General features: G+C 42.4%; 1 pseudogene; it reads left to right on the top strand.

The window, feature by feature from the left end:
- The first annotated feature begins 836 nt into the window (after window positions 1-836).
- On the top strand, window positions 837-1,583 carry LOC125532405 (annotated as a pseudogene).
- Window positions 1,584-12,045: the final 10,462 nt, after the last annotated feature.

Genomic DNA, 12,045 nt, shown 5'->3' with positions numbered 1-12,045 from the left:
GGGAAAGAGGAAGGGGGAGAGATAACTAGTGTCAGTGTCCTGGTGCGTGGGGCGCCTCCGTCTGTCGGCCAAGTCGTCACCGTTCACGTACACGCCATGCGTCTACAGCCGGACCCTCTATTTCCTCGATACACTATGTTTGTAGGCATCAGATTAGTAGTTTGATAAAAATAAAAAAAATCTAATTAGACCCATTCCATAATACACCGGGTTTGCCTCTCGATGGGAAGCCTCGCAGCGGGCCTGCCTCCGGGCCCGGGTAGCCTGCTAGGGACCCGCGTGTCTTGATTTTAGCTCAAGCTCGTCTTTTGAATTATTTGGCTAGCCTTGAGCTTTCGGTGGCCCATACGATGGTCAATCTTGGCAAGAAACACTAACCGTCCAGATTCAATATAAAAGCCTATCTCAAACCTCCCCCCCCGAAACCCTCGACTCCACCAACCATGCCTCCGACGCCGCCGCCACCGATACAATCGCTGCCGGACGAACTACTCGAGGAGATCTTCTTTCGCCTCCCGCCGAACGAGCCCACGTGCCTCGTGAGTGCCTCCGTCGCCAACAAGCGATGGCTCGGTATTCTCTCCTGCCAAGCCTTTCATGGTTGCTATCGTAAGTTCCATGGATCTCCTCCCATGTTGGGGTTCATTTATTTCTGGCCCCTCGACTTTATCCCGAGGAAATCCCTCTCCCCGCGCTTCATCTCCACCATGGAATTTGGTGTAGACATTCCCGACAACCGTGGGGGTAACTATAAATACCCTGCGTGGGACTGCTGCCATGGTCGCGTTCTCCTTCGGGATAATTGGACGCCAACGCACCTTGTTGTTTGGGACCCCATGACGGGTCGCCAAAGAAAGCTAAAAGTTCCCACGTCGATGGGCTACGTCGGGATAATTTGTGCAGCGAGCGGTTGTGACCATCACGCGTGTCATGCAGGGCCCTTCCAAGTGGTATTCTTGGGCCTTGACATGACAGATGATGACAATTGTGTTGCACACGCATGTGTGTCCGCGCCGGTGACAAGTGACTGGAGCAAGTCACGCTCTGATGTTGAGTGGAGCGATATGTGCTCTAGTCTACAACTTGCACCTGATGCATCCATCGACTCAATGCCTCCATCCTTGTTGAAAACGCACTTCACTTCATGCTTACACACGATGCTGATGATGGTGTAGAAATTCTCAAATTTGACTTGACCTCTAATTGCTTATCACTGATTGATGCCCCATTGTCCGGGGCTATCATTAGCGGTTCCACTATCCTCATGGCGTTGGAGGATGGCAGTTTGGGTTTTGCGCATGTGGACAAGGTAACCCTCAACATATGGTCAAGAAAATTGGATGCTAATGGAATTGCGTCATGGACTATGCATTGAGTCGTCGAACTCATGAACCTTATCCCTATTCAAAATCCAACCAAAAGGCTTAAACTGATTGGATCTGTGGAGGGCAGTGATATCATTTTCATAACTGCGGACCTTGGCATCTATGAGGTTAATATCTGGACACTACAATGGAAGAAGCTATGGAAGAGAGAGAATTTCCGTTATTTGGTTCCATACATGAGTTTCTGCAATCCACCAGGTACATCTATATGTCATTTCTTTCTGGATTTGGAACAATTTTTATATAAATACGTATACATTAGTTAATGTATAATTAGATTAATGATGATCACATAGAAAGTTATATATTTCATATGTGCGCGAACAAACTTTCAGTAATATATGTCATTTGTGCTCGATTAAACTTCAAGTAATATGGATCCTCGAATGTTACACCTAATTATGCTTACGTCTACTTAATTGGAAATTTTATCGTAGCATCCCTTTTTGGAATCACACTGACACAATTATATTTACAGAATGGCTGAGACCTTGTGATGTGGCGCATTGACAATGTTTGATCAAAAAGTCTTAAAGGAAGGGGCCACTCTCGTCAACAAGAAAGATAATCAACTCAGAGGCACCAAAGGTCTTTTGATGAATCCTGTCACTAATTAGCACCTGGTGTGGTGCAATGGTTCTTGTTTTCTCGCACTATTGTTCTTTTGCTAGTAAGCTTGACAATTCCTAGTGTTGTTGGCATGTGCTAGCGGGCGAATGAATTATGTTGTAATGAATCTCAATTTTCTCGCAACATCAACTTTGTGCTTTGTGGTTTAATTGCCTTCAAATTTTATTTGTAGCTAGTATCTTAGTCTTTCCATTTGAACTCTAGAACTTGCACCCCTAGTTTTGATCTAGTCTCTAAATTGGTCTCCGAAAATATGTGGCATTGATGAGAAAATGGTGATGGCATGTACATGGCTAGTGGTTTCTATGGCCCAAGACATGATATGATGATGGTTTTGCATGATGGCTCGTTGACATGTCTTAATAAATCTTTTGGATATAAGTAAATGTTTTTGCGGTTTTATTTGTTTATCAAGCAATGTTACTGAATAGTATAACATATGAAGTAAAATCTTGAGCCGGAAACTGAAGGTGGATGGGATATGAGTTGCATGCCCGCATGAAGATCTCATAGAACTTTTTCTTTCTTCAGTTCCTCCACCAATCTCTTTGGTGTTTGTTCGGTAATTGTGCCAATGCAGACACAATTAATAGGAGACTGTGACGTCCATGAAGTGAGATGGACATGTGCATATGCTTGGTCACACAGTGGCGGAGCTAGCGGCAGGTCATGCCTGAGGCTATGCTATGTTGAGTGATGATTTTCTATGATTTTATATTTTCTATGAAGGAATTATAAGGAAAGTTGTTGCTAGGCCTCGGGCTATAGCAATAACTGCCCAGGCTTGTCTCCGGCACAGTGGTCACATATTTAAGGCTATAGTGATCACTGCAGTTGTTTTGGTTTTTATCATATTCTAGATTGATTTTGTTAAGACATTTTACTCAAAATCACGAACACATATTTTTCTCTCTATGTTTTTTGTACCTATATATGGAAGAGGTGGGGCTCCTTGATTTTTTTCCAATTTTCAAATTTCTGAATTATTTGACAATTTAATCTCTAATCACTGCTCAAGTGTGGAACACTCATTCCAAATCGTCTAACCTCTCGGCAGGTTACCCATCTCTCTCACTACTCCAGCCTGAGCACGCTTAGTTCTCACTACTCCAGACTGAGCACGCTTAACTTTCGAGTTCTATTTCCCCTAGTTTCCAAGTCTGCATTTGTTGTTTTTCTGACAATAGTAAGCTGTTAATCTTATTAATCCTTAGGAGTTTAGCTTGAGCATTAAGTCACACATTTCACCGTTTGAGTTTGAAAATATTATTGTAAAAAAATTATTATTATTAACACTAATATTTCTTGAGTAAGTAGTTTGACCATAGTTTGACCAAAATTGAAAAATAATTGAAATTTGAGCATAATTTTTTTTCCTTTCAGAATTTAGGATTCTAAAAATTTGCAAAACAGCCTACGGCGGTCGAATTCGGAACCGGCTTTTCGTGTTGAATATTTTGATATATTATACGTTTTTTTCGACATCGTATGCAAAAGTTATGGTCGTTTTATTTTTTCATAACACTTTTTTCAAAATATGTCGAAATTTATGTTTTAAAATTTCCCTAACTAGTAGATTAGTAACATAACTATATCTCGAAGGATTTTAATTTTTGAAATTTTTATCATTTTTTTGTTTTTTTTCAAAACTGAAAAGGAGATACGGAAGAGGAAGGTAGAGTTTGCAAATTACAGAACCTTTTTAGTCTGGGTTAAAGCCATCAACTGGAACTAAAAGCCTTTAGTACCAGTTAGTGGCTCCAACCCAAACTATAGACCCCATTCGGTCTGCAGGAATTTTCATAGGTCAGGTTTCCTTCAGAAAAATAACCTGTGATGCGTTCGATTCGAAGGAATGTCCTCACTCGTCCCGCAGCAAAGTTTACCCAGCCTGTACTTTTCACGGGAAAGAAAAAATCTACTGCGACCCAATGTTGGGGTGGAGGCCCGATGCAAGCTGTCAGTTGGCCGTATTAAAAAATACTTGCATGTGACTGTTTGGCGAGCGGCCAGGCAAGCTGCATGTTCCGATGAATAAAAAATTATTTTCATACAGTTGAAGACAAGTGCATGCGTTGACTTTTATTCTCTAGTTCCTTTGCTTTCCTAGTTCACACCGAACGCGGCAAAATTTTGCATCCCTCTATTTCACGTTCCAAAGCTCACACAAGTGACGCAAATTACATTCCTGTAAAGTTTTCAATTCATTTGCTTTCTATCCCTCCGCTCCGAATGGAGTCTAAAGGTCTTAATGAAATTTAGTCTATTTTGGGACAGCCCAATAATTATTTCAAAAATTCCTAATAAATTCTAAAGGCCCATGCAGCCCATTCGTGCAAGGCAAAAGGTGGAACTAAACTTTAGTCTCATATTGTTAGTTTGGTGGGAGTTGGACCTCCTTATGAGGAAGGATGTTTTTCCACATGTATGAGCATGAAAATAAGAGAGACATTCACGTGCGCTCCTCCTCCGTCGTCCGCCACGCCACGGGTTGCGGGAATGAGCAAGCCGATGACGAAGTTGAAAAGATTTTGCTATAGTGGAGACTGAATGCGAACAACGCATCCCTTCGGTTGCTGGCTGTTCACTTCACCTCCCGCGCTCTGTGCGACTACTAACTTCTTCATCACGGACGTTTCGGACTCCGACGACTTCTTCCCCGACGTCGACAACCTCATCAATGACATGGCTGGCAGACTCCGACGACTTCTTCCCCGACGTCGACAACCTCATCAATGACATGGCTGGCAAGGATGTCGACCCCAAATCCAGTGCTTCTGTTGTTGCTGATGTCCCGTACGTGTTCTTGCTCTTTCTGTTAGAAGTCCTGCCACAGTTCTTTGCCCTAGTGTCTGCCCTACATAAGTTAGGTTCTACTACATATATGCAACTTGATCTAGTGTCTGTTCTAGATGTGTTCAGTTCAAGTTCATATATGAAGATGCTATTTACCTTCTCTCTGTCAGATTGCATGACTTACTTTATCTCTGCTATATTAGTCATGCTTTATCTAATATTTCTGTTAGTAAAGTTATTTGGTAAATTGCTCATATTTCCAACAGGTCTAACTTATAATCCGGTTTTGTGTTACAAACCGGGACTAAAGGGGCTCATGGGGCCCCGGCCTGCCACCACCCCTTTAGTCCTGGTTTGTGACACAAACGGGACTATAGGTCACAAATGAATTGGGACTAACGTGTAGCCTTGAACTGGGAATAATGGTATCATTAATGTGGTCCGTAATTGAGCCCGGACTAATGAGGTGAACATTAGGTCGTTTTTCTACTAGTGATTGTTCATCGTTCATGGCCAAAATAAATCTTATTAATGCACATTCCTGGTTGAGTATGTTGAAGAACCAGTTGCCACACCAGGTAATTAAGAATGTACTACTGATGTATAGCTACACTATGGTCCTTCGTGTATTGAGGCACTTTTACCACTAGACTCTAATCTTGTCATTAGGCTGGCCATAGTGGGGGTAACATAGGTAGTACTCCCTCCGGTCCTTTTTACTCTGCATATTAGGTTTGTCTGAAGTCAATCTAATCGAACTTTGACCAAGTTCATATAAAAAATTATAGACATTCACATAACAACACCAATATCATTAGATTCATCTTGGAATATATTTTCATATTATATTTATTAGATATTATAGATGCTAATAATTTCTAATATAAATTTGGTCAAACTTAGCAAAGTTTGGCTTTTGGCAAATCCAATGTGCAGAGTAAAAAGGACCGGAGGGGGTATCATGCACTTGGGACTCGCAAACATGCTTATGTAACAGACAATTAAAGAAGAGAGATGGTTATAGTAACATAGGTAGATACCGTAATATAATAAATATGTGTTGACAATAAATACAGGAAAGATGTGGCCGGACATGATCCAGATGACGTCCCCTGGCACAATGTGTCACAGCCGCTGGATGAAAATTCGATGGTGCGGGAGTACGGATCGGAGCACAGCAGCGGAGCAGGCAAACCGCGTCCAATCGGGTGTGTCTGTGGTTGATGGTCACCGCAGTTCAGCTGGCCCGCATGTCATGCACACAAAGGCAGACGAGCGGTGGGGCCGAGAGGGATGAGGGGCACGTCAGGGGGATGAGGATTCCCTGACGTGAACAATCCTACCATTCAGTCACTGACATGTGGGACCCATAAGCATGGGTACCACCTGTCAGCGAAGGAAAGACAGGGCAAGGCAGTGATAGCCATGTCAGAGGATCCATGTCCACGTCGGGGGACGTTGTGCCGTGGGTTGGAGCGGCGTCGCGGGGATCGCGTGTGGGTGTGGCAGTAGAAGAAACAAGAAACGTGATGGTCGACATGGTTCAACTTCCATGGACAAGCTGTCATGTCTGCTGACACATGTATATCAAAACTAGAGTGTTTATATTTCAAGCACGTGAACAAGTATTATTCTACTACTTTGGATCCATTGCAACGCACGGGCCAGCACATTGGTAGTAGTAGTGTCCATCTCTATCTCTAGAGGCCTTCCCTCGTTCATCCTTTTCTCTCACAAGATAAACTACTCATACAAATGCATCTCGATGTTCCGTGGAACGCACGAGGATGTATCCTTGGGGGTCTCTCCAGCGCGGCGTGGCCTTAGTTGCAAGTTGACGCCCCTTGAGATGCCGACGTTGAGGGGCACTCGCATTTCCTCCGATGAGCAGGTAAGATGAGTTTGATCACGTAGTAAATGCATTCTAAAGACTACTCCCATGTCCATTTCCTAATTCTCCCCCTGTCCACTGTTTCACAGGTTAGGCTCGGTGCGAGTGGAGATTGGCTTGCATATGTACAGGAGGGTACCAACATCAATTTGCACAACATTTACAACGATGACACCATTCCCGTAGAACCTTTGACCAACATTAGGATCAGCCATGCAACGGGCCACCGCATGAATTGGTACGATGGAACCACGGTGAGATTGAATAAGATAGCACGAACCTTGCACATGGCGGTCAAAGGCGGACCATGCTGTCTGCGGCCGATTTGTTGCCGTACGAGTAGGAAGACGTTGTGCTCCTTTCTAACCGCATCTTCTTGGTGACAAACCAGGGGACTTATTTTGTATGAGACACATCCTATGATATACTCCCTCTCTCCTAGTTTATTTGTTTTGAATCTTTTCGTTTTATAAGTTTCAAATTCAAATTTAGAGCTCCCCATCACATGTTGAGATTACAATGTCCATTAAATCATTGCGTGCATGTATAGTAAAGAAACAAATCTCGAGTTTGGCACGAGTTTGTGCTGTGGGAGCACCACAAGCCCTGGCGCAGGAGTAACATTTTCCTCTCAGGGCCGTCGGGACTGAGCTTCAGCGCCTTACAACACCTACCTTTGAATCAATAACATGTGGACCCGATAGGTGACATGTCCACATGTAATGCTCCCATAGGTAGAGGGGCAATGGGGCCAAGAGGGGTGAGCCGCAGGTCGGGGGACGTGTGGTTTCATGGCTTCGAGCAGCGTCGCGGGGTCAGGCCCCACGGCCAGGTCGCGAGCGTGACGAACAACTCCTCCATCGGGAGCTTCAGCCACTTCAGGTCGAAGGCGTGGTCCTCGTCGTCGTCTTCAACTGCTCCTCGCCCTTGCGAGGCCACACCGGGGCCGGGATGGCTCGGCGTCGCCGTCGTGCAGGCAGGGGCGGGCCCAGGAATTCAAGACTGTGTATTCAAATTTTGTATTTTTTTGAAAGTCCATGGCCTTCCTTTCAGGCGTATAATCAATTACAGAAGCATATTGTACTAGTTCTAAACTATATAAAAGATACCACATAATATATTATATTCACAAAAATTGATTATAACTTGGTATTGTTCACCATATGGAAGTAAAAAACATTGTTCAACATATCATCGCAAAATCTAAAATATATAGAGGATCGATAAAAACTTACAAATCACAGGATAACTTTGCGATCCTTGATGCTTTGAAAATGTGTGATAATGTCCTCATCCTTAACTTGCAAGAAGAAATCCCTTTCAATGAATGTGACCAAGCAACCATTCAAGTATTTTTGCCCCATCTTGCTTCTTAGCTTGTTTTTTATATAGTTCATTGATGAAAAGACCCTCTCAACACCGGCTGTTGCAACAGGAAGGACTAGCACCAATTTGAGAAGTTTGTAAACAATATCATACCGAAGAGCCCTCCCTGTTCTAACAAGCATCATAGACAACTCTGCTAGACTTCTCAAGTTTGTGAAGTTTTCATCATTCCTCACATCAGTAATATAGAGATTCAATTGAAAAGAAAGTTTTCATCATTCTCACATCAGTAATATAGAGATTCAATTGAAAAGGAAGTTGGTGCATTTCTTCAAAGTCAAAATCATGAGGATAGAACCCAGCAAGCTTAACCAGGTCATCAATATTAAAAGAAGAAAATGACTTGGCTGGACTGAATGATGCCATGCATCTAAGTAGCTCCGTGTTTACCTCATCAAACCTGTTATTAAGTTCTTGAAGTTGCCTATCAATGACACCCAAAAACATATCAGCATGGAACCGGTGGTAATTCATGGCATTTTTATAGAACGCTCTTGCTCTTTGTATAGGCTTGTACTTCCCATCCATGTCAACACATCTGACATTGTGCTTCACACAAAAAGAAGTGACATTCTCAAGGAATTCTTTCCATCCATCATCTTCTCTTAGAACTTGCAGTTGTACCTTTGTGAACTCGAGAAGATCAACTGCATTCACAATATCTTGATCCCTCTTTTGCAAAGCGTTACTTAAGTCACTTGTGTACCCAAATATTTCATTCATCAAGTGCAACATGAAAACAAACTCAAATGATTTAAATACTTCCAACATAGTTTGAGCTCCTAAAGCCTCTGCCGAATTACTTTCTTTCCCAAGCCTAAAGAGAACTTTCCTGATTGAAGGATACAAAGACATAACATGCATTACCGTTTTGTAGTGAGATCCCCATCGTGTGTCACCGGGCCTTGCTAGGCCCATCTCTTGATTCAAACCTTGGCCAGCTTCAATTTCACCTAGTCCGTTGTATATATTGAAGCAAGGGTAGCCATCCATTGTAGCATACTGGATGTGGTCTATATCTAGTACATTCCGCTGCCATGCATGATGATGCACACCATCGAAATAGTCCATCTATATCAATATACACCGTGAGGGAATAATTTTTTTTACAAGAGAGGAAATAGTTCATCCATCCATAATGCCCTCCTGCTGGTGCAACCTTTTCGTCTTCTTCTTCTTCTTGTTCTCATTCTCTGTGGGAGACGGCTTCGCAACAAGCTCTTTGGACCTTGCAGCTATCTCGAAACTCACACGGGCATCGAGGGCAGCATATTTTATCCACTCGTACGTCAAGGGATAATTCTCCCATCCAGACGACCTTAATGCCATCGTCTCGTCACCCTTCTGAAGATTTGTACCGAGCACAAAATTTGCTACGTCGAATAGGGATGGTGTCTGTTTATCACAATCTTCTACAGGAATTTTGATTCTGGTTTGTAGGTCAGCGATGCTTTTCAAATCAAGGTTGTACAGCTTCAGCTTCTGTTTGTCCCCTTCGATGGCTGCCCCACAGAAGTATACATCCTACCGAGACAAGAAATCGTGAAGCTCACGTGGTATGGAGGGCGAGTGTATGATGTGGTACACCAAAACATCATCTTCGTAGCACAGCTGAAGGACGGCGGCGCACTGGATCTTCCCGGGGGCACGCTCCATGTACTTTGCGTCGAGACCGATGACCCTCGTCTCTACCTTTTTCGAGGGAGTTGGATACATTGTTGATCCACTGCCGAACAACCCTTGGGTGGACGGTGACGGTGGCAACTATGCACATCGAGCCTTTGACGAGGACATGTTGGACGCTAAAAACTGCATCTCGATCTCTTCCGCCATTTGGAACCGCTGGAACGGAGGGCTATGGTTTGGAGAATTAGGATTAGATGGCTAGTCTAACTGAATTACTAGATGATTATTTAAAGAGGTTAAAACAATGTGAATGCAATGGGGTTTGGATGCAAATCAAGACGAAGGGGAGGTGAAGAAGACGACGAGAATCGGTTCCCGATGGAGAAGTAAATGGGAGAAGTGGCGTGCAGGCAGTTGATTAGACGACTAGGTAGACTAAACGAAAAGGCTATGCGGGTAGACTGATGAGTCGTACTTGTTCGTGTACGTGCCCATCCTTCCTGATAGGTGGGACCTATGCATGCAAACAGATAAAAAAATGTCATGGATACAGAACATGGATAACACTTTATATTTAGTGTAGAATCTTTCTAGTACTTTGAATTTGGCCACTACTTCTGCTGTTTAGTAACTTTCTGAATTTTGGACACTACTACAGTAAGTTCAAGTGAGTAACTGTAGTAACTTCAAGTGAGTAACTCCATTTCTGATTTTTTTACATAAAACTAACCATGATATTTGTTCCTCTGTTCTGGTCATAATTATAATCAGATTGCTGAACCCTTAATCATTCTCATAATGTTTACATGATGCACAATTATACTGCCGTCAAAACTACTCCATACACACACCGTCGAAACTGACAAGATGGTGGTGGAGGTGGGAATAAATGTTCAGTCTTGGTGCATTTTCTGTGCTTACAAAATTCAGATTGAATTTCACTACCAAAAGAAAAGAAGTGGAGATTAAATGTTGCTTTCCACTTACTTCACCTGTGTATAACTCTTTTGGTGCATTTTCTGCAGAACCTATGTGTAGCTGCAGCATACAGGCCAGTTCATCAACTGCTTGAAGAAGAAAATAAGGTGGCATTTCCTTGCCTTTAGCATACATGCCAGTTCACTTAATGTCCTCTGGTGCTATATTTCTGCATCCAAGTTTTTACTTATCACTTTGCTAGCATTCACAAGTCTATTGAAGCGTGCATGTCTCTGTGAATCTTGCTGTCTACTCCAAGTAGATGGTGTGTAGCCTGGCAAAGGATACTAGTACTTAGTGCATTCTAAGTTTAAAACCACTCTAGATTTACAAGTGTTTACTGAAGATGACAAGTGTTTATTCAGTTCTAAATTTGAAGTAACTAGTAGACGAACAATATTCATCTTTTTCTGTATATGAAGAAGAATAAACCTATCTAATTCAAATAATTCCAATTTTAGGGACATGTTTTTATCAACTCTTAGTTAAGGGGTTGTGGCAGTTTTTAGTTTTCAGTTTTGTGCTGCTTGAATTGATTCTACATGAATATTTAGGGAAGAGTCATGGCTATGCTTAGCTCTCTGTAAAATGAATGACTGAAAATGGACAATTGGAAACTTTAGGTATGTTTGCAATTGGACAAATGGTGTATAAATCCAAATAAAGAAAATAAATTCAAATGATTCAAATAAATCCAAATAAACATGGTTGATCTTCATTTTGCATAAACCTGGTTGAGTATTACAGAGTAATTGACAAGAAATTGACCTGGTTGGAATTCATATAGCAACAGTAACAGTTAACTGAACTTCTTTTGCGTGCATTTATCACTCCAAAAAACTTCCAGTAACAAGTGAGCAGCATCTGCATTTTCTCAATGAACTTTTGAGTGCATTTATCACTTGTTAGAGTATGCTACAGCTTCTGCAAATCACAAACTCCTTTAGTTTACATCTCAGTTTTAGCAAACACTACAGTTTCAGTAAAGGAGTCATAACTGAATTACAGGCACTGTAGTTTCTCTAGAGTATTGGAACACTGAACATTTTCAGTTAACTGTAGCAAGAAAAACTTCCAAAAACTAGCAGATCTCCAAGAATGCCAAGAGTATTACTCAATGAATTTGATGGCATGAAACTAAATTTTCACTATAATCTGTTCATCATTTAGCAGCAGTGTACAGCCTTTGTCCTAGATTATTTCTCTAGCTTTGTGTCCCCTGAATAAATTTCCTCCGCCTGTACTGAGAACAGTAAATTCAGACTCACCGCAACAAATTGAACAGCAGCAGTAGCAGAGGCGGGCGGGGCAGACTCACCAGCACAGGTGGGAGTGGCAGCAGAGGCGAGGCAG

Source organism: Triticum urartu, unplaced genomic scaffold (assembly GCF_003073215.2).
Source record: "Triticum urartu cultivar G1812 unplaced genomic scaffold, Tu2.1 TuUngrouped_contig_9819, whole genome shotgun sequence".
Classification (NCBI taxonomy): domain Eukaryota; kingdom Viridiplantae; phylum Streptophyta; class Magnoliopsida; order Poales; family Poaceae; genus Triticum; species Triticum urartu.
Note: the sequence above shows the minus strand (reverse complement) of the source record. Positions and strands in the feature narration are given on the sequence as shown.